We start from the raw sequence: 23,895 nt of genomic DNA, 5'->3' as shown, positions 1-23,895 counted from the left end.
TCATCAGCGAATCCCAAGCAGTTTAAGCTAATATCATCTTCTGCACTTCCAATTCTTATCATCTTTGGATATATTATTATTATTATTATTTATTTATTTATTTTATGGCCTTCATTGGACTACTCTAGTCAAAAATACAAAGTTGTAAACAAGTTGTTACACAGGGATACAATTTGGTTCAACAATAACTTAATATGATAGTTAGGTAATATAATTATTAGAGTCTATTCTTATATGAAAGGTGTTTTGCTCTTCTGTCTGCCCAATATTTCTTCATTCTTTCAGATATTTTCTTTCTTTCTTCATATGAGACCACTCTTCCTGTACTCCTTCTATTGATTTTCATTTGTAGTATTCTGCTTATCTCTGTCTTGTTTTTTTAGGTCATCTCCTGTAATTTGGAGTTCTTTTATATCTTCCTTAATTTCTGTGATCCATTTAATGTCGCTCTTGCTATTCCACAATTTTTGTATTATTTTTTTACTAATTCTGTTTTCTGGAGTTCTCATCAGATGTCCAAAGAATGAGATGCGTTTCTTCCTGATTGTGCTCATGACTGGTTGTATTTTCTTATATACTGTTTCATTTGATGCTATTCTCCAATGTCCATTTATTTTATACTGTTTATTTATACATGTCCTAATTCTTCTGCTTTCTATTTTAGTATTCTGTCAATTTCTGCTGTAATAGTTGTTTTGAAGATAGATTCAGCTGCATACGTTACTTCTGGTTGTGAAACTGTTTTATAGCCTTTAAATTTGCATCTATAGATAGGCTTTTTTTGTTGTATGTAGTTTTGGTAATGTAATTTGCGTAGTTCAGTTTTTTATTCTATTCTGCCATGATGACTTCTCATTTAGATTGTATGTTATTATTTCGCCTAAATATTAAAGCCGGCCGAAGTGGCCGTTCGGTTCTAGGCGCTACAGTCTATAGCCGAGCGACCGCTACAGTCGCAGGTTCGAATCCTGCCTCGGGCATGGATGTGTGTCATGTCTTTAGGTTAGTTAGGTTTAATTAGTTCTAGGTTCTAGGCGACTGATGACCTCAGAAGTTAAGTCGCATAGTGCTCAGAGCCATTTGAACCAAATATTAAAATTTATCAACAATTTTGATTTCCTGCTCTCCTATTGTAATTTTGTTTGCAAGTGGTGGATCAGTTAGCATAATCTCCGTTTTTTCAATTGATATTCTAAGGCCTACTTTCTCTGCTATTTCTTTTAGTTATTTCACTTGTTACCTGGCTTCTTGAACGGTGTTGGCCAGGAGAGCAACAACATCAGCGAATCCCAAGCAGTTTAAGCTAATATCATCTTTTGCACTTCCAATTCTTATCATCATTGGATTGTCCTTGTACCATTCTCTCATTATATATTCCAGTGCACAGTTGAACAGTAATGGTGATAGGTAGTCACCTTGTCTTAAGCCTGTTTTTATGAGGAATGGTTCCGAAATTTCTCCTCTAAACTTCACTTTTGATTTGGTGTTGGTTAGAGTGAGTTGTATTATTTTAATTAGTTTTGGATGGAGTCCTAGATTTCTTGTAAATTTTTAATAGTGAAGGTTTGCCAGAGGTTTGTTCCGTTTCCTGTTGTATGCCATAATCAATTTTAAACTAATTATCTGCTTTGCACATCTTCTCCATGGTCTGAAACCTCTCTGATATTCCCCTAACTTCTGTTCTAATTGCTCCTTGATTCTTTCTTGGATAGAATTTTGTATGTGCAATCTAGGAGAGAGATTCCTCTGTAGTTGTCTGGGTTGCTCTTATCTCCCTTTTTGTGTAGTGGGTGGATGATAGCTGTGGTCCAATGTTCGGGGAATCGTTCTGTTACGCAAATTTTTGTTAGAGCCATGTGTAAGGAGGTCTTGACTGTGTCACTTGCATATTTCCACATTTCAACAAAAACCTGATCTTCTCCACATGCCTTATAATTTTTTTGTTCTTTAAGAATTTTTTCTACTTCTTGGAAGTTTTCATTAGTATTAGCAAAGCGCATCATTCTATATTACTAATTTCAATATTAATGCCATCTCTTTTATTGATCGATATAAAAATATACCCTTCACCTGCTCTAACAGCGCAATGCGAGCGCGTTAGCTTGCGAGGTCGGGAGACCAGCCAGAACCGGTTTAACGACCCCTTGAGTGTGGTTTTTAGGCAGTCTCCCACGCTCATTTAGACAAATGCTGGGCCAGGCCCTCGAAATTCCGCCTCAGAAAATGCAGTACACAAAAAATTAAAATACAAAGCAGAACAAACTGTACACGTTTCAAGGACGGATGGCGCACGCGACCTCCCTCCCTTATATTACCTTGCTGTCATGAAGAGCGTCTGGACACAGAGTTAAATAATAAAATAAAATCTGCCAAATCCTGAAATAATGGACATCGTACATTTATTAATAACGTTAGGTTGAATTAAAACACACACACCCACACACACACAGAATTACTGAAAATGTCGTTGGGCAGCAACAAAGGTAACCAGCAAAAAACTGACACACAACAAAACTCAAGATGTAGAAACCAGACCAAACAAAGGAATGCAAACAATAGAGTAATTGTTGAAGCCATACTGTTATCCGCCGCGTTCGGTAATAATAATATGGCGACTGAATTTCAACGATGCAGCGGAGTGCATGCTGATACGAAACTTCGTGACACAGTCCTCCTCGGGTAGCTCAGCTTGTAGATCATTTGCCCGCGAAAGGCAGAGGTCTCACGTCCGACATACAGCGCAATGTACTAGAAAAATGGCTCAAATGGCTCTGAGCACTATAGGACTTAACACCTGAGGTCAATAGTCCCCTAGAACTTAGAACTACTTAAACGTAACTAAGGACACCTCACACATCCATGCCTGAGGCAGGATTCGAACCTGCGATCGTAGCAGTCGCGCAATGTACGATAAGTGCACAGTTATAATACAGAGTAATTGTATTTCCTAAGAGGTGATTGTGAACTATTTTGTAACTGTTTTAGAAAATTTTGTAGCAGAATGCTATATATTTTGGACGTGTTTTACTCTTGTACGCTACTATCATACAAATCTTGACTCACCACCAGTATTAGTGCTAGAATATGCAAACCACTGTACAGTAATTCTATAATTAGGGATTTCATTGTACTAATTTACAATATAGTACACATATATGAATTGAATGAAATGGGCCTATGAAGGTGCAATGATATGAAACCGTTCAGGAATTATGAACCTGCAATGTAATGAACAGGCCTTGAGGTGTGCTGTCAGCCTAATAGTCAAGGTGACTGATCGCAAAAGGCAGGAAATCGGAGTTCGAACAACGGACAATTTTCAATCGTCACCGTTTTCCAGTCCTTCGCTTTTTTCCCTTCCTCTGGTACCCATCCTCTTTACTTATCGCAGCTTGTCCGTCTTTGGTACACTCTACAAGTGGAAAGACGAAACATTCTGAATCTTGCGTTGGATTTAAAGCAGCGATCTTTTTAATACGTCTGAAATCTTATGCCGCTACTTTTGTTTTCACAAGTAGTATATAGATGACATTCTACTGGCTGTTAGACTAAAATTATAAACAGCACCCAGGCTGCTGATGAAATCTTCTCGGGTGTCCATCCGGGTAGCTGCGTCGAAAATCCGCGACGCTTCGATGAGTGTCATTCTCCTGATCTTCTGGCTTCTGACTTCGCCAAAAGATGATGAGAATGACACTTATCGAAACGTCGCGGATTTTCGACTAAGCTACCCGGACGGAAGCCCGAGAAGATTTCATCAGCAGTATAAACCGGGAAAGCCTACATTCACAAACAACACCGAGGCTATTTGTGAAATTGGGAACCGACCAGCAAGTCATAACTTCTACTTCATTGCTTAAACACTACAGTTCTGGGAAATTTACCAAGGTTTTGCCCATGTGAATTTCAATGAAATGATTAAAACACAGCGGAATGGAAAAGCTTGTGGTAAAGATCTGAATAATATGATCACTGGGTACCAAAGAGCGACTTCTGTTTTGCGAAACATGTTTTTGCAGGCCTAAGTGAAGCATGTGTTAATATATATTGTTTCAAACAAATGTTAACTTTCTGCCAAATACTTTCTGCCACAGGACTGCTGCGAATATGTAGGCGAGGACTGTCTTGTACATATTATTCATGATAGCAACTTGTCTGATAAATTTCGCGAATTCTCAGGAAACTGATTTTATTGGAAAAGTCAGGGTATTCTGTAGGACTCAGGGATTTCTGAAAGACTCGAGGGGTATTTACACCGTTCGTTAACGGGAAGAAATATTAATCTTTTACAAATCACTCGGAAATTTTGCTTCGTAAACAATCGATTGTGGAGTCGCAGGGGGAAACTGAAGAAGTACACTGAACTGTCGCGAAGATCGTTGCCAGCTCCGGCGCGCTTCCCGACCTCCAGTATCTTCGTTATTGTTCGTACACTGTAGGGCTGCAGGCCCGTTTCCCAGTGTGTGATTGTGGCGTCGTCACCGGTGGGTGAGAATTTGCACAGTAGCTGTGAATTCCTCGTTAGGGTTCGATTCCGTTTTACTAATTTCATCGTGAATAGTACTTTGTCGACTTTCTTGCAATTAGCAACGACCATATCTGAAGAGCTTCCGGTTTGAAACATGCAGTCAAAGTGTACTGATATTACATTACAGTGACGACATTTCGAAGCGTGTTTCTGTAGGGATTTCTCACATATTCGAGGTAATCGCACTATGACACGGCACAGTACGGAACGATGAAGGACGAGGAAAAAATGGAATTTACAGGTGCGGTAAAAGCTGTAAAGTTACAGAAAAGCTGATAAGAACTGTATATCCTAGCTAAAATTAGAATAATCAGTATTAGTAAGTGACGAGCAACTCAATAAAATGGTGAAGTAAAATTGTTCTCACATTCAATCTGAAATTCCAACCTGGAAAAAATTTGAAATCACAGGGAAATCTTTCGTTGAAACAAGGTTGCCACCCTGTTATCGTTTCTTCAGCGACTTGAGCTTTTGTAGTCTTAGATTCGTTAACTTGGGTGTGAAACATCGACTTCATTCAAATCCAGAGTTGAGCAGATAAACGGCGTTGATAGGTGGTAGAATAGATATGAATACATTAAAATTATGTTTATTCGATTTCGCCCGTTTCTGCTAAGGTGCTTCCCTTGTAAGTTCTCTGTGATGTTAGATCGACAGCGGTCGAGTGTCAAGACGCGCTGCTTATCTTTATTATTATTGGAGTCCCACATGCGGCATCACGACGCTACGCTGCCGCGTGCCAGAACTTCCCACACCATAAAAGTCCCAGGAGGTCATTGGAAACCCGAGAGGTCGGTGTCTGTAGGCACGATCTGTCTGGACTGAACACCTACTGTTAAGGCAGAGGTCTGCGCGGACAAGAGAAACGCTATCTATAGGCGCACCGTTCGTCTGTGGTATACATCCGTAGGTATTAAAGTGTAACGAATTGCTTTGACTCGTCCGGTATGACGCACGATAGGCTTTTGCCTGGCCTGAATTTTTTATGTGCTCAAGTCCGTAATCGGCTTTGAGGCTTTGCTGCGAATTTATGGTTGTACATACTTCAATGTCAGTCACATAAAATTTGAACTCTTTTCATTGTGCCTCTAACAAAGAGTGGTTAAAAAATGTGTGGCTTATTTAGTCGTATGTTAAAGATCTCCTGCTCAGAAGACATTTCGTAATTTTCTTTGACATTTTATGGATGGACCCCGCAATTTACATTGCATAGAATATGAATTTAAGGGTGACAATGGCATCATTTTAAAACAGCATATCCTGTCATTCCAATCCCAAAGAAAGCAGATGTTGACATGTGTAAATTACTGAACTATCAGTTTAATAAGTCACAGCTGCAAAATACTAACGCGAATTCTTTACAGACGAATGGAAAAACTGGTAGAAGCCGACCTCGGGGAAGATCAGTTTCGATTCCGTAGAAATGTTGGAACACGTGAGGCAATACTGACCCTACGAATTATCTTAGAAAATAGATTAAGGAAAGGCAAACCTACGTTTCTAGCATTTGTAGACTTAGAGAAAGCTTTTGACAATGTTGACTGGAATACTCTCTTTCAAATTCTAAAGGTGGCAAGGGTAAAATACAGGGAGCGAAAGGCTATTTACAATTTGTGCAGAAACCAGATGGCAGTTATAAGAATTGAGGGGCATGAAAGGGAAGCAGTGGTTGGGAAGGGAGTGAAACAGGGTTATAGCCTCTCCCCGATGCTATTCAATCTGTATATTGAGCAAGCAGTAAAGGAAACGAAAGAAAAGTTAGGCGTAGGTATTAAAATCCATGGAGAGGAAATAAAAATTTTGAGGTTCGCCGATGACATTGTAATTCTGGCAGAGACAGCAAAGGACTTGGAAGAGCAGTTGAACGGAATGGACAGTGTCTTGAAAGGAGGGTTCGAAATGGTTCAAATGGCTCTGAGCACTATGTGACTTAACTTCTATGGTCATCAGTCTCCTAGAACTAAAAAATACTTAAACCTAACTAACCTAAGGACATCACACACATCCATGCACGAGGAAGGATTCGAACCTGCAACAGTAGCGGTCGCGCGGTTCCAGACTGTAGCGCCTAGAACCGCTCGACCACCCCGGCCGGCTTTGAAAGGAGGGTATAAGATGAACATCAACAAAAGCAAAACGAGGATAATGGACTGTAGTCAAATTAAGTTGGGTGATGCTGAGGGAATTACATTAGGAAATGAGACACTCAAAGTAGTAAAGGAGTTTTGCTATTTGGGGAGCAAAATAACTGATGAAGGTCGAAGTAGAGAGGATATAAAATGTAGACTGACAATGGCAAGGAGAGCGTTTCTGAAGAAGAGAAATTTGTTAACATCGAGTATTGATTTAAATGTCAGGAAGTCGTTTCTGAAAGTATTTGTATGGAGTGTAGCCATGTATGGAAGTGAAACGTGGACGATAAATAGTTTGGACAAGACGAGAATAGAAGCTTTCGAAATGTCGTGCTACAGAAGAATGCTGAAGATTAGATGGGTAGATCACATAACTAATGAGGAGGTATTGAACAGAATTGGGGAGAAGAGGAGTTTGTGGCACAACTTGACTAGAAGAAGGGATCGGTTGGTAGGACATGTTCTGAGGCGTCAAGGGATCACCAATTTAGCACTGGAGGGCAGCGTGGAGGGTAAAAATCGTAGAGGGAGACCAAGAGATGAATACACTAAACATTTTCAGAAGGATGTAGGTTGCAGTAGGTACTGGGAGATGAAGAAGCTTGCACAGGATAGAGTAGCATGGAGAGGTGCATCAAACCAGTCTCAGGACTGAAGACCAGAACAACAACAACATCCTGTCATATTCTCGATATGTTCCACAAACTTATACGTTCTGTTGTAATTCCTGAAACGGATTTTGTGAATTTTTTTGCCGAACATTTCCGTGATACGGAGTCACATTCCCACATGAGCTTATAGTTCAATATTAGACACGTACTTGGCTCATCATGTATACGTTGACTTACAATAGCCGGCCGAAGTGGCCGTGCGGTTAAAGGCGCTGCAGTCTGGAACCACAAGACCGCTACGGTCGCAGGTTCGAATCCTGCCTCGGGCATGGATGTTTGTGATGTCCTTAGGTTAGTTAGGTTCTAAGTTCTAGGGGACTAATGACCTCAGCAGTTGAGTCCCATAGTGCTCAGAGCCACTTGAACCACTTACAATAATGTTGAATCACGTAAACGTGCTACACTCTTCACTGTAACAGGCTCTGAGTAATGGGTTTTTAAATATACTTTACGCGAACAGTGATAGATTCATCGAACATAATTTGTATCGTATGTGATACAGTTAATAAAGCAAATGAAATGATCGTATGGCATTGTTGACCGGGAGGCCCCATTCGGGGCAGTTCGGCCGCCGTATTGCAAGTCCTTTATAGTTGACGCCACTTCGGCGACTTGCGAGTCAGTGTTGATGAACACACAACACCCAGCCCCATGCCGAGAATCGAACCCGGCCCCTCCGATTGGTAGGCGGTAACGCTACCGCTACGCTACGGAGGCGGACAATAAAGCAAAGATTCTAAAGTATTGCTTCTCTTAGACGGCTTATACACTGTCCAAACGCAATAAAAGTGGGCACCTGTCAGAAGCGTGAGTAACCAACTTTAACAACAAGGACCGCTGCGAGACATGCAGGAAGAGAGTCAAGTGAGGTTCTGGAATCCACTGGGACGTGGAGTCAGCGGCCAGCAGCATTAGGTTTCTCGGTTGAGGATCCGTGACGGGAACAACCCGATCGACGTGGTCTCGCAGATTCTCGATGGGCTAAAATCCGAGGAGTTTGGTGGCGGGGGGTCCTGGTGCTCTTCGAACTATGCACGTACACTGTGAGCTGTCTCTCACACGCATTGTCATGCTTGTCCTACTGGTGACTGACATCGTGCAGAGGAAAAACAAACTGGGTGTATGGGTAGACATGGTCGCCAGTGAGAGATGCATACTTGGGTTGATCCATTGCGCCTTCGAGAATGACGAGATCACTCTGAGGATGCCACGAAAACATTCCCCGGTCTCCTCCGGCCTTGACATTCCGATGGTAGTTGCAGGGCTATACGCGCCAACGGCTATTTGTCAGATGGAGCATAAAACGTGACTCGTCTGAAAACAGCACTTGTTGCCACTCGTCTGACATCCAGTTGCAGTTGGCATGCATCGCCTATGAACCTCAGTCAGCACGGTCGCATGAGCAGGGCGCCCGCCGCAGAGGCCCATATGCACCTAGGTTCGCTGAACGGTCGTTGAGGAGACACTGTTGGAACCTCCTTGGTTGCCGGCCGCTGTGGAAGAGCGCTTCTCGGCGCTTCAGTACGGAACCGCACTGCTGCTACGGTCGCAGGTTCGTATCCTGCCTCGGGCATGGATGTGTGTGATGTCCTTAGGTTAGTTGGGTTTAAGTAGTTCTAAGTCTAGGGGACTGATGACCTCCCATAGTGCTTAGAGCCATTTAAAGCATTTTTTTTACTCCTTGGTTCACTTGGAAGGTCAGTTGCTCTACCTGCCCGTGCACATCTCCGCCGCCGTCATCACCTCTCATCTACGGCCCGTGGTGCCCCACAGTTGTCTCGCCGCTGGTTTTGGGTAGCGCCATTTTGCCACGCACGACATGCTTTGCCCGTGGCGGCACGCGAACAGTTTACAAACTTAGCCGTTTCGGAAATGATTCCGCCTTTGGCCTGAAAGCCAATGGCAATGCCCATTTGAACGTCGGATAAATCGTTCCGCTTCCGCATTACGACAACGTCTGCACTACTTCCGTGGGGATCGAAGATTTCTTCTGAATAGGTTGCTTCTATTGGTCATCTGAATGCAGTACGTTAGCCTAAGGCATTGCCTGTCGTATCTAAGTTGATAAGTAGTACAGCTTCTAAGGATATTGGTTTTCTTCGCGGGTGTCTTAACGAGGTATAAATAAGAAACTTCCTGGCAGATGAAAACTGTGTGCTGGAATAGCACTCCTGAAAGGGATGAGTGAAAATCTCGTTCTGGAAACATCCCCCAGGCTGTGCCTGAGCCATGTCTCCGCAATATCCTTTCTTTCAGGAGTGCTTGTCCTGCAAGTTTCGAAGGAGAGCTTCAGTTTGGAAGGTAGGAGACGAGATACTGGCGGAAGTAAAGCTGTGAGGACGGGGCGTGAGTCGTGCTTGGGTAGCTCAGTTGGTAGAGCACTTGCCCGCGAAAGTAAAAGGTCCCCAGTTCGGTCCCCAGTCTCGGTCCGGCACACAGTTTTAATCTGCCAGGAAGTTTCATATCAGCTCACACCCCGCTGCAGAGTGAAAATCTCATTCTGGAGGTATAAATAGTAACGATAAACTCTCATAGCCCTACTGCCTAGCAAACAGGGTCACAGGCAGCTTGAAGCGTCAACAGCTTCATTACGGCGTCATAATCTTCGTATGAGGGTGTTTAATATGTGGAACGCTTCACGACTTTGGGTGTCATCCTTGGGCAAGGGCCATGCTAATCTTCTCTGTAACGTTCCAGTTTTAGTAGATGTACCGCCGAAGCGAGTACTGCTGCTTCCACGTCCCCCTCCCCGCTGAGGCCACCTGCTGTCTCCGAGTGGTTATTGCACCTTGACGTCGAACAGAGGCGGTGTTCACATTAAAGTGTACACGTCGTGTGTCACGCAGCCTGGGGCGACTCTTTCGATGAGACTTGGCAGCGACTGCGCCGGAGCGAGGCAGGCGCGCGTGTTAAAGCCCGCGGCAGGCACTGCAGCGTCGGTACGCCCACCTCGCGGCCAAACCTGCTCCGCGGCAAAACAAAGAGCAGGAGGCCGTCTGCCGCACAGGTCGTCCACCTGCGCTGCGCATGCGCCGAGCCGCCGCCGCCGCCGCCCCTGCCCTTCTCCCGTTCGCATCTCTGCGTGAACACGCCGATCAAAACTGCGCTACCGCCCAAGGCACAAAGTGTTACTGAAACAACAAATTATTGTGACCACTATCTTATGTTATGCTTTCCACGGGGCATTTTAGGTGGAATGTACCTGCATCATCACGTAGATTTGTGTCTGTACACATGGATGTATTGTTTGTACGACTTTTGGGGGTAACCTGTGGTACTGTTCGGCAGCAGAACACAAAAGATATTTTAGTACAAAACTCAAAGTTATGTGAATGTTTTGATTTTATGGGTGAACAGAAACATTGTTGTGTACATAGTTCCGCGTAGCTAGCGCGTACACAACTTTCCCACTAGAGCGCGGCCCGCTAAGCACAACAGCGTAGGCGCAGCGCTCGTCCATCTCCGCACTACGAGATGGCGCTGTCATAGAGACGGACCAAATTCTGCTTCCGCCGATCCGCGTATTAATATGTAACGCAGCCAATGAGATTGCTGCTAACGTAGAACCTTTTCTACTCGCGGATCACACTCGCGCAGTGATACCTGAACGCGCGAGGTATTATAACGAGTGTACTGACCTCCGATTAGTCAGTCTGCATTTGTCTGCATCAGTCTATGGTCAAGTTTCAGTCTGCGCCTGATAAGATTATCATATTCCTGTACATAGCCATGAAGATAAATGTATAGACACTTTGTCAAGTATCAGAAATATATGAGAATAAGATTAACGTACCAAGACCAAAGGAACTTCAGATTGTCAATTGTAAACAGCATCCAGAATCAAGTTACGTAATCTCTATTATTTTAATAAATTTGTGTGAAAATTAATCAAGTTCTGTTTAAAGTTGGTCACCGCCAATCTGCTACTCTAAGCGTGCAAGTGGCATTTCTATCGTCTGACCTAACGGCAGAAGATAAATACGCCACGATAAGACCACGAGACGTATTGCCGACACTCGCCTACTTCGTTAGGGCGACAAGTCAAATAATCTGATGGTGTGTGCACCGAAGCTCTTACAGTACGCACACCACAAATATAAATTTACCAAGAGCAGGCATTGCCAAAATTGTCAGAGCATTTATAATGGCCAAACTCGAACAGTGTTCAAAGTACATTATAAGGAACATTGCAACTGAAATTCTAATCTTACAGCCTTGGGTCAACATTTGGGAACAACTAAACGTGAGATTCAAGATAGTATGAAAGTCATCCACAACACCGCAGATACAGGTCCTGTGCTACATGTTTTGAAAGAACTCAAAAATGGCTCTGAGCACTATGGGACTTAACATCTGAGGTCATCAGTCCCCTAGAACTTCGAATTACTTAAACCTAAGGACATCACACACATTCATGCCCGAGGCATGATTCGAACCTGCGACCGTAGCGGTCGCGCGGTTCCTGACTGAAGCGCCTAGAACCGCTCGGCCACACCGACCGAATTGAAAGAACTGGAAAATTTTGTAGAAAAGAAGGAAAACCCGCAAAATTTATGAAACGAACAAATTCAATTTAATTTACATGGTTTTTCCAGTTACTTCATGAAGTACTGTACATAAACGAACAAAATATAATACCTGCCGTATTTCGTATCAGAAATATTTACAAAAATGGTCCAAATGGCTCTGAGCTCTATGGGACTTAACATCGGAGGTCATCAGTCCCGTAGAACTTAAAACTAATTAAACCTAACTAACCTAAGGACATCTCACACACCGATGCCCAAGGCAGGATTCGAACCTGCGACCGTAGCGAGAAATATTTACAAAAGCAATAATTTTGAATGTATATTTGTAAAGGCATTTTTAAATATGTACTTTTTATAATGTATTTTGAAAGATGGTGTAATTTTTACGGATGTATTTTGAAAGATAAGCAAGTATGTACGGATATGAAATGTTTATACACAGGTGCATAAAAGACGCGATTAAAATGTAAATTTCGTTACCAGCACTTGTAAATTATCTTTGGATGCTCTGTATCTCGGACGTTACAAGTACTGTTGTATACTCAATTTAATCTTTGACGCTGTCAGTATCATTATTCCCTACCGTACGTTAAACGCACTTTAAAGGTGAGTTAAGTACTATAGTACAGCCAGTTTAATATTTAGTGCTGTCAGCGAACTTTAAACGTAAGTCACCGTACTGGAAAATGAATATGTACTTTACGTAACCTCAATGTAAGTTTTCCGTATAAGTAATTTTGTATCTTTTACAGCGTATATTCCGATCATGCTCCTGTTCATTTGAGAGCGAAACCGGCAAACAAAAACATTGAATGTGACATGTGGCTGTTTTCTAAAAACTTACTGATATAAATGTTAACATCTTTAAGCGAAACAAGCAAGAACTAGGAGGAGAGACACTTGAACTGATGGCGAGTTGAATCGCAGATCTTTAGATTTGTATGATCTGACACATACCCGTTTGATTGGTGGGTCACACAACACTAATGAATTCCCTCAATTCTTCATCGTTGTCGGGATTCCTGCCACGAGAGATAACCGATCACTTGCAGCTCATGCAATGCATCAAGTGGTTAAATTCCACTTAAAGACGTTGGAGGCCTGTAAAGATTAATATAATTCATATCGCCGTGAGTTCATGCATTCACGTATCAGACATACGTTAATTATGTTACCAGATTCTTCACTTCACGAAGATTATACATTGCAGTAGATAGAAAATCTGACATTAACTAAGAAAGAGGAATACAGGACGCTAGAGCTGTTTCTTCTCTTCAACGTCGTCGATGATTGATGATTTGCTGTCCACGCGTTACGCCAAAAAATCCGACCTCTCTTCGGAAAGTTAATGGCTCGTGCTCGCTGTTTCTACCTGAGCATTTCCATAAACCCAAGTGTTTTAATAATTAGAACATATACTACCTTTTATTACGTTTTGTACCTATCATATGTAATAAATATTTCATTTGCTGACATGCGATAAATATTCTCAATTCGCTCTTTTAGCAATAAACATCGGCCATTATTTTGTGCACATGAGGAAGACAGTTTTTAGTATAAAAGACTGTTGAAGCACGCTGTAATCAAAAATGTGTGCACTTGAAAATAGCTTCAAGTCGAAGTATGTCAACAGTGATTAAGTAAACGAAAGTGTTTAGTTATTTGCACGTGATACTGATCATAATTCTGGTCACGTGTTATAATGTGGAACGTTGCACTTTAAACACACACACACACACACACACACACACACACACACACAGAGAGAGAGAGAGAGAGAGAGAGAGAGATTGCATCCGAAGATAATTTTATCATCTAGTTGGTTCGTGACATATCACTGAGTTCGTGGTCAAAGATATTTATTCTATACCTCAATTCCTTTTCTGCTTCTCTGAATGTATGTCACATCTACTTTTATTCTTATATTTATTAATATTAAAACGTTTACAGTCTTGGCGGAAGAAAATGTTCAGTTTATTTCCGGATTTCATACAGATGTTCCAGTGTTAACGGCAACAAATGGTACAAGACTGCCAGTGTTTCACTAAAACTATACAAGTCCGGCAGTCGCTTTACAACACTTGTTGCCTGTACAAAATTTAACGCGGAACTACCGAACGAATGTATAAAATAAATCCGTACATGTTATAAAAATGTATGTGTATGTATGTGTGTGTGTATGTTTCACAATTTCTCCCAAACTACTAGACCTATTTCAACTAAACTTGATACACATATCCTTTACTGTCAAGCAACAATTGCTATGGCGTTAAGAACTATCAACGTATCTCTGTTCAGGAGGTATGACATCATAATCAATGGGATGGGAGAAAAAGTTCCGCATCATGCATGACGTTTAAATTTATTACTTTTTTGCTACTAATTCGATTCACAATATATTTCGTATCATAACACTGAGATGCGTGAAAAAATGCCACCAATATACTTATTCTTTACTACTAACACTCCTACAGTCGAGTTGACAGGTCTCAACTGCGAAACGCAAACCGGCTCCAAGACAAAACAATAGCCGTCTATAGATCTATGAAGAGACGTCGCCATAGAGACGGTTATAATACCGCGTTGTAGATACGCAACGTACCTACACCCAGCTTATAGAAACAGTATGTCACAAGTAGAAAATTGCAAAATGAATACCCGGACAGCGCCCGATTTGTCAGCAAGTAAATAAATATGTATTGGAGTAACACAACTAGGCGCTGGTAAAAGGGCTTTGGCAGTCGCTGTCCTGAATAGGTGCCTTGCAGTGACATAGAAACGGGCGTGGCGCGGGCAGAACCTCTCACACAGGCCAAATTATAGCTCCCGTCTATCTGCAGGAATCAGACACCCGCCTCCCCGCTCTTCGCGTTTCGTTACGAGCGCTTATCGCAGACAACACCAACTGGTTGCAACTTCACACCCAGATGAAGCGTGACACCTGCTAATAAGTGGCGATACACATCAGACAGGCAGTGCTGATTACAATTTATATTCTACATTTACGTTTCTACATCCGACTACTCATTAGCGCTGTTACCTGGCATTCGTTGTCGCCGTGCGAAACAATGCGGAAACAGTGCCTTCATTTCTAGTGAAAGAAAAAGAGCACCACAGTTTTCATTAGCCTGGAAAAAAGAAAAGAATGAAAAAAAGCCCGCCAGGGGCAGTAATCAGCGCCTGTAGTTGCTATTCGCCTTCATCGGAGGAACAGCTCTATCATTCTCTCTTCCTCTCCCTTTGTTAATATAAGATTTTCTATCTACTGCAATTTATTGCCTTCGTGAAGTGAAGGATCTGGTAATACAATCAGCATACAGGGTGTTACAAAAAGGTACGGCCAAACTTTCAGGAAACATTCCTCACACACAAAGGAAGAAAAGATGTTATGTGGACTTGTGTCCGGAAACGCTTACTTTCCATGTTAGAGCTCATTTTATTACTTCTCTTCAAATCACATTACTCATGGAATGGAAACACACAGCAACAGAACGTACCAGCGTGACTTCAAACACTTTGTTACAGGAAATGTTCAAAATGTCCTCCGTTAGCGAGGATACATGCATCCACCCTCCGTCGCATGGAATCCCTGATGCGCTGATGCAGCCCTGGAGAATGGCGTATTTTATCACAGCCGTCCACAATACGAGCACGAAGAGTCTCTACACTTGGTACCGGGGTTGCGTAGACAAGAGCTTTCAAATGCCCCCATAAATGGAAGTCAAACGGGGTGAGGTCAGGAGAGCGTGGAGGCCATGGAATTGGCCCGCCTCTACCAATCCATCGGTCACCGAATCTGTTGTTGAGAAGCGTACGAACACTTCGACTGAAATGTGCAGGAGCTCCATCGTGCACGAACCACATGTTGTGTCGTACTTGTAAAGACACGTGTTCTAGCAGCACAGGTAGAGTATCCCGTATGAAATCATGATAACGTGCTCCATTGAGCGTAGGTGGACGAAACTAAAATGAGCTCTAACATGGAAATTAAGCGTTTCCGGACACATGTCCACATAACATCTTTTCTTTATTTGTGTGTGAAGAATGTTTCCTGAAAGTTTGGCCGTACCTTTTTGTAACACCCTGTATATCTGATACGTGAATGCATAACCTCACGGCGATATGAATTAATAAAATCTTTACGAGCTTCCAGCCACTTCAATTGGAATTTAACTACTTGATGCAAATGAAAGCCCAAGAAGGCTTTGTTAGCCATCGTCACAATTATAGAAACTTTGGTTGTATGCCTGATGAGGCTTTTGTGAGATTATAGCTGTTACTGTTGCCCTAAGTGAAATGCTTTTCTCAATGGCTGCGTGCAGCGACAACGTATATGGAAATACCATCATACCAACAAGCGTTTAGTGTGTATCAGAGAGTAAACTGTTACCAGGCAGTGTAAGCGGACCGCTGCTGAGAGTGGGGTCGCATGGAGGGGTGTGGGATTAGGGTTTCCCATTCCCTCGACGGCCGGTTATTACATAGAACAAGTTCCGATTGGAAAATCGTGGGGTAGGAAATTGGTTATCTCTTTTAAAGGAATCGTGTTAGGATAATGCTAAGGAAACTACGGGAAACTGATGGCCGGATTCGGATTTGAAATTCGTTTTTCTGCATGTGGAGGGTTGGAGGGGGGGGGGGGGGGCACGGTAGGGGCTGGGGATTCAGCGGTTTAACCACTGTGCCACCACTGTTGGAACATCTGTCGGATTGTGACAGCACTGCACTGCGTCATTTTTACGCTACCGTCCGAAAATCTCCAACGAAGCAATAAGCACATTTTTGCTCTGAATAATACCCAACACCGCATCCAAACTTAAATTTAACCACTTTACAATGGAACCGATTGAGATCTACGACTGAGTTACGAAATTCACATTTCCTGACAGTAGTTTAGCACGTCGTCCTCCTGCAGTACGCGAATGTGCCCCCATAATTTATTACATTAGTTTGCGTAAATCATTCTTTTCAAATTCTACGTTTCTGCTGGGTGTCCCAGTGACGAAATATCACCTGCGTTGGTTTGGCGGAGTATGTAATCCATTTCCGACAAAACTATACAGTTTTTATTTACAAAACTGGTTCGGAAGGAGTATCTAGAACAAATTAAATTCATTACACTGTTACGACACTATACTATTTGTACAGCTATTACTATAAACATATACGTTTTGACAATTTTCACGCAATCGAATTTATACTGTTCTGAGATGTTCACCAGCCTATACTGCTAGTACTTGGGAACCAAAGCACTGCTTCAACAAATGATAAGCGCTGGAAAATATACACACCAGCACTACAACTTCATTTAGAGGTCACTAGTATAGTGCGCAGTTAACATGTGTAAACTGACAGTCCGCAGCTCGTGGTCGTGCGGTAGCGTTCTCGCTCCTCGCGCCCGGGTTCGATTTCCGGCAGGGTCAGGGATTTTCTCTGCCTCGTGATGACTAGGTGTTGTGTGCTGTCCTTAGGTTAGTTAGGTTTAAGTAGTTCTAAGTTCTAGGGGACTGATGACTGTAGAAGTTAAGTCCCATAGTGCTCAGAGCCATTTGTACCATTTGAACCATCACACTGTAACAACGTGGTTTTTCTTACAGTTCTAATAGTTGTAATTTCAAACATGAGAAGTGTTTATGAGCTTGGCGAACGGAATTGTAAGAAAAATCACATTGTTACAGTGACCACTGAGATGCTTTAAAATGAAGTGAAACGCGTATAGTCTCAGTACAGGTTGCGCATCATGTCAACACCGACTCAAAGGAAGGCCTCGGCGCTTGTAGGTGACGTCACGTCAGCTAGGCACGGCGAACGCCAGGTCTGTTGCAGGCAGAAACGCCTGGGCGTGCTTATCACTATAAATCTCTTATTTTTGGACAAAATGTTTGGTATTGTTTTGAATCCTGCAGTTTTATTTATATGAAAGATTTTCTCACTATCGTAAAGCTACAAATGAAGATCATAGTTCTGTATTACTGAATCCTGTCGAAACAAACGTAGATCAATATGAGAAGATGCTTTGCCCCCTCGCAAGCTTCAGAAATTTTACATTCAAGTAACTATATTTACTTGATCCATTTTGTTATCGAAACTTACCCCAACACCATTACAATTAACTCGTTTCTTTTATTTATTTATTTTCGTTTGACACGGTCACTGGAAATGTGAACTAATTTACTTGTGTAAATGTCCAACTGTTGCCAGTCATTAGATTACAGTCGTTTTCAATGAAAGGAATTCTAAACAGGAAACAAAACAGCTTCATACATCGAAAATACTTCTGAGTTTAAACTTTTTTAAACACGCACATTAGAAAAGATAAATATTCCCCTCTTGCAACTGAAAGGAGAAACTTTATAAGACAAAATTTTTTTATTTGATTAAGCAAGTATTTCTCTTTTGCCTCTTCTTCTGTCCCCCACCCCTCCCCCAACGTGTACAATCGCAAGATATTTCATTAACATTCAGTGCTCCTCACCCCATAGTCAACCAAGATACCTAAAGAAAAGCACCAATATATTCACAGTTTCTTGTAAAAGCAACCCAGTATAAACGTAACTTCCTCAGATTTACAAATAAGGTAAAGAAGCGCGAATTCTGTTGCTGGTGGACCATGAAGTTGTTTTTGCATGTCAATCCTTAAAACAGGTGGAAATTTAAGTTCAGGAGTACACCATTTGTTAAGAAGTGTAATGAATTTCACAATTCTCTCAGAACAATGTGTGTTGGTCAACTACCACCAATAGTTTCACATTTTCCTGTGCCAGAGAGGGAGAGACAGACATTATGAGTATGCCTGCAACAGACCTTGCGTTCGCCGTGCCTAGCCGACGTGACGTCACGAACAAGCGCCGAGGCCTTCAAAAAATGGCTCTGAGCACTATGGGACTTAACATCTATGGTCATCAGTCCCCTAGAACTTAGAACTACTTAAACCTAACTAACCTAAGGATATCACACAACACCCAGTCATCTCGAGGCAGAGAAAATCCCTGACCCCGCCGGGAATCGAACTCGGGGACCGAGGCCTTCCTTTGAGTCGGTGTTGATCGTATACGTCCAGCCTTGGTGCCGTCGCCTTTGTTTCCGCTCTTGTTTCCTTGTGTTGTATACAGCGTGTACATAAAGTCTGCAAAAACTTTCAATTATTTACTGCACAAGAACTAAAGATTGTACTGATGTCATATATGTATATATTGCGTTTTGACGAGAAAATCTGAAAGTTTTTTTTACGAACATTCAGTATGCGAACCATGAGTGACCCGGTAGACGTCAATATGATAATCGAATTCTTGCCATACCCGTCCCAGTATGAATGGCATCGTCGACTGTGGCAGTCGCTTCCTGTATTCTCTTCCGGAGCTCTGCTACATTACGTGGTAGAAGCGGTACGCACACCAGATCTTTAATGTGTCCCCACAGAAAAAAGTCACATGCACTGAGATCTGGTGATCGGGGAGGCTATTTCATGAAACAGCTGTCGAAATCCAACACACAGAAAGCTCGCTCCGCACCTGAACTCGCCATGTTTGCGACTAGCGCTGACTATCGGCAAATTACCAAACTACACTGTGGCGGTATACATGAAAAAGAAGAAAGACTTTCATGGTGTCTTCGAAATGACATATATATGACATATGTTGTTGTTGTTGTTGTTGTTGTGGTCTTCAGTCCTGAGACCGGTTTGATGCAGCTCTCCATGCTACTCTATCCTGTGCAAGCTTCTACATCTCTCAGTACCTACTGCAGCCTACATCCTTCTGAATCTGCTTAGTGTATTCATCTCTTGGTCTCCCTCTACGATTTATACCTTCCACGCTGCCCTCCAGTACTAAATTGGTGATCCCTTGATGCCTCGAAAATGTCCTACCAACCGATCGCTTGTAGTCAAGTTGTGCCACAAACTTCTCTTCTCCACAGTTCTATTCAATACTTCCTCATTAGTTATGTGATCTACCCATCTAATCTTCAGCATTCTCCTGTAGCATCACATTTCGATAGCTTCTATTCTCTTCTTGTCTGAACTATTTATCGTCCACGTTTCACTTCCATACAAGTCTACACTCCATACAAATACTTTCAGAAACGGCTTCCTGACACTGAAATCAATACTCGATGTTAACAAATTTCTCTTCTTCAGAAACGCTTTCCTCGTCATTGCCAGTCTACATTTTATATCGTCTCTACTTCCACCATCACAGTTACTTTGCTCCCCAAATAGCAACACTCCTTTACTACTTTAAGTGTCTCATTTCCTAATCTAATTCCCTCAGCATCACCCGACTTAATTCGACTACATTCCATTATCCTCGTTTTGATTTTGTTGATGTTCATCTTATACCCTCCTTTCAAGACACTGTCCATTCCGTTCAACTGCTCTTCCAAGTCCTTTGCTGTCTCTGACAGAATTACAATATCATCGGCGAACCTATACAGTGTTATATTCTTGTGTAATAAATAACTGAAAGTGTTCCCGGACTTTATGTACACCCTGTATATCAGAACAGCGAAATGCAAGAGAAAAGGCTGGCGGTAAAACGTGTCAAGCGAACAGACACAATCAGTAAACACTTTGTTACTCAAGGCCTTCCACCTCAACTTCGCGCGACAGGCAGAGGAAACGTGTAAGCAATGAGGGCGCCTGCGCTTTTTCTCCGTCCACTTGTCGTTGGGCGATAAATTACACTTTACCGGGGCCCGGCGTGCGGCGGAGCCAATAAAAAGAGCGAGCGGGCCAATCTGGCGCCTCGGCACACACGGCTATCAGCACAAATATTTGACCAGCAGTTTGCCCCGCGCCGCGCCCTGGTTATTACCAGGCTTCCGGCAGCCACGTACTGTATACACGTCCACCCCGGCGTGCCCCGCCTTGTCCTTCACACAACCCCGGCCCTCTTTAAAGGATACTCAATTCTGCAGTCTGATTCTATACCATTTCTGACAGTTATTACGCTACCTGGTACTTGCTAGTTGCCCAGTATCCATATCTGGCTGGGGCAGTTTATGCCTCTTTCACCACTATTATGTCTATATTTTTATCACTATTATGCCTATTTTATCACTATTAAAAGAAACAATTCACTTTATTGCTACCATGACCGCTCCCACGGGAAAGAACCCAAGCAGCGTGGGCCTGGTACACTCCACAGTTAATACAGCAAGCAGTTACGAGGGACATTTCATAAATTACGCACACTATTTTTTTTTTTACTTACACGTTTATTTTTTTCAGTATTTCTTTAGAGTCCTTCAGTATAGTCTTCCTGCTTCTCTATGACTGAAGCCGGCCGCGGTGGCTGAGCGGTTCTAGGCGCTTCAGTCTGGAACCGCGCTGCTGTTACGGTCGCAGGTTCGAATCCTGCCTCGGGCATGGATGTGTGTGATGTCCTTAGGTTAGTTAGGTTTAAGTAGTTCTAAGTTCTAGGGGACTGATGACCTCAGATGTTAAGTCCCATAGCGCTCAGAGCCAATTTCTATGACTGAATCCCAACGTCTCGGAAGCTCTATTACTGGATCCAGGGCACCACTTCTGTTCATCTGCCGAATGGTTCTGGTAACGGTGGTACAAAGTTCTTCCAGATAAAGATAAAGACGTCAACGCATAGGTTTTTTCAACTTCGGGAAAAAGTCGAAATCCGGCGGACTCATTTCCGGGCTGTAGGGAGGACGAGGCAACACTTCCCATCCGTATTCGCGCAGTATTTGGGCTACAACAATGCCGACATATGATCGAGCATCGTTGTGGAGAATGAGTAGCCCAGTCTCTAGCAACTGCGGTCGGGTTCGTGCATTTTTCTGCGCAGGTTTTGCATGAAGTTACGATAATACACTGCTGTGATACTAGTTCCACATGGAACTCTACCTGTCATGATGATTCCTTGCAAAAAATCATCATTTGCTCGAGATTTGATTGAGCGCGTCGAAATTCTTTTGGACGTGGGGAAGCTGAAGCCTCTCCACTCACTGCATTGTGATTTCAGCTCCGGTTCAAACTCTGTAGTCCACGTTTCATCAAAGGCGAGGCGACAAATCGGCGCAAGAATCCTTGGCCTTCACGGTCGAATTGTTGTTTGGCCAAGTTTGCAAAGTCCACGCGTTTCTGGTTCTCTTCAGCAGTCAAACAGTGTGGAACCCATCTCGCATAAATTTCTTTCTTCTTCAAATCAGTTGTTAGAATACGGAATACTGAAGCTCGGGGAAAACCCGTGGCTTCAGAGAGTTCCTCCTTCAAGAGCACTTGTCACATGTTTCACACTTCTTTCATCTGTTGTCGTTTTTGGCCTTCCGGGTCTTGGATCATCGTCTCTGCTCATACGTCCACCACGAAAAGGACTAACCCAACATGAAACTGTACTACGGTCGACTGTAAACGCACCATAAACTTCACTTAACACACTGTGGATTTCTGTCGGCTTTTCGCCGCGTTAAGTTTCGATCTTGATGTACGACCTCTGGTCTTCAACAGTCACAGTACCCGAGAACCCTGCAGCGTCCATTTCTATATCTCCCCAATTTTATATTGGAGTACACAGCGAAAAAACAAAAAGAATTCATTCTGAGAAGATGACCATAAAAATTTATCCTCCTTTTTCGCATAGTATCTGAAAGTTTTTCAATTTTCTTGTAGAGAGTTTCATTTTTGATGTATATAATCTTATTGTCTTGAAATTTTGGTCCTATGTTTTTTCTTAAAATTTTTCTTTCCTTTAACTCAAGTTTCTCTATTTGGCCTTTGAAATTCATGTTTAGTGTTTCTAATGCATACAGTGCTTCTGGCTTAATCACTGTCTTGTAATGTGTAATTTTGGAACCCCATGAAAGGGATTTTTTGTTGTATGTATTTTTTATTAGCTGGAAGGCCAATTCAAGTTTATTTTTTCTGGATTCCATTGCTTTGCTTTCCCCAGCATTCCAACTAATCCATTGTCCGAGATATTTGAATTCTTTTACTATTTCAATCTTTTGTTCTTGAACTTTGAGGTATTTACATGAATGCTTGATGTTTGTCAATATCTTAGTTTTTCCAAAGGAGGTGTGAAGACCTATTGTAGCTGCTTGTTTGTTTAGTTCAAGGATTTGCTCCAGCTCTTCTTCCATTGTTTCAGCAAACTGGGCCATACCATCTTCGAAAGAAATGCAATTTACTGTAAGGTTCTTCTTTTTGCAACCCAGTCCTATACCACTCCATCGTATTTTAATTATTTGATAAAAATTTCCCGTCAATAATTTGAACAATTCTATATCTAGTAACATACACTGGAAATAAAATATAGCATTTTTGGCTACAATTAGGTATTATGTAGTCATAAAAGGACGAAAAAATCATAGAAATATTATGTACCATTTTTATGTAGTGTTAATAAAGTCACGGTTGAAAAGATTCATTTGACACATAAATATGAGAATATTTAGATAAGCAAAAAAGAGTAACTGTTAAAAAAATATCTCAACAATATGTTCCTTGACGACCACATAGCTCTAATGACACATCAGGTTTGTTCAGCACATTAGATATGAAGTCTAAGATTAGACTTTGTTTCCACAGCGGAAGTGGCCTCCTTATTGTTAAATGAATATTTCTTCCCACTAAACCAAATAAGGAACATGTTCGAATTCCAACTTGCCATTGTGGCTGCTGCGTTGGCTGCATACTTGTTCTGGTGAAAGATGGTTTTAACTGTTGCTTGATTCAGGACTGTGATGATAGAGCCAAGTGTCGCCCACGGTCACGAATCTACAATTTTGTTTGAGGATTCCCACATTCAACGTTGAATATTCCTCCGCATCCCTTTATGGTCAAACGTCAAGAATCGTGACATCCAGGATATTTCGTGTATTTTTTGCTTAGTTTCTTCGTTCCGAAGAATGTAGAGCGCTCGTTCAGTTGAGATGCCTACAATATCAGCTATGTGGCGTATATTCATTCAGCGCTCTTCCGTTACCATACAATGAATTTATTCAACGGCTATGTTTAGGTGCCAGCCGGTGTGAGATTCAACTTGAGTGATGTCACAACCACGTTTAAACTCATTAATCCA

General features: G+C 42.3%; 1 protein-coding gene and 1 non-coding gene across 2 annotated transcripts in view; both read right to left on the bottom strand.

Annotated features, from left to right (window-relative positions):
- LOC124606836 overlaps positions 1–23,895 on the bottom strand; it is a 357,172-nt gene that overhangs the window by 307,450 nt on the left and 25,827 nt on the right. The window lies entirely within an intron of this gene.
- Positions 9,952–10,058, bottom strand: LOC124608708. Its single transcript, XR_006979309.1, has one exon. It is a non-coding gene; the product is annotated as a U6 spliceosomal RNA (small nuclear RNA).

The sequence above is a fragment of the Schistocerca americana genome, chromosome 3 (genome assembly GCF_021461395.2).
Source record: "Schistocerca americana isolate TAMUIC-IGC-003095 chromosome 3, iqSchAmer2.1, whole genome shotgun sequence".
NCBI classification, from domain to species: domain Eukaryota; kingdom Metazoa; phylum Arthropoda; class Insecta; order Orthoptera; family Acrididae; genus Schistocerca; species Schistocerca americana.
Note: the sequence above shows the minus strand (reverse complement) of the source record. Positions and strands in the feature narration are given on the sequence as shown.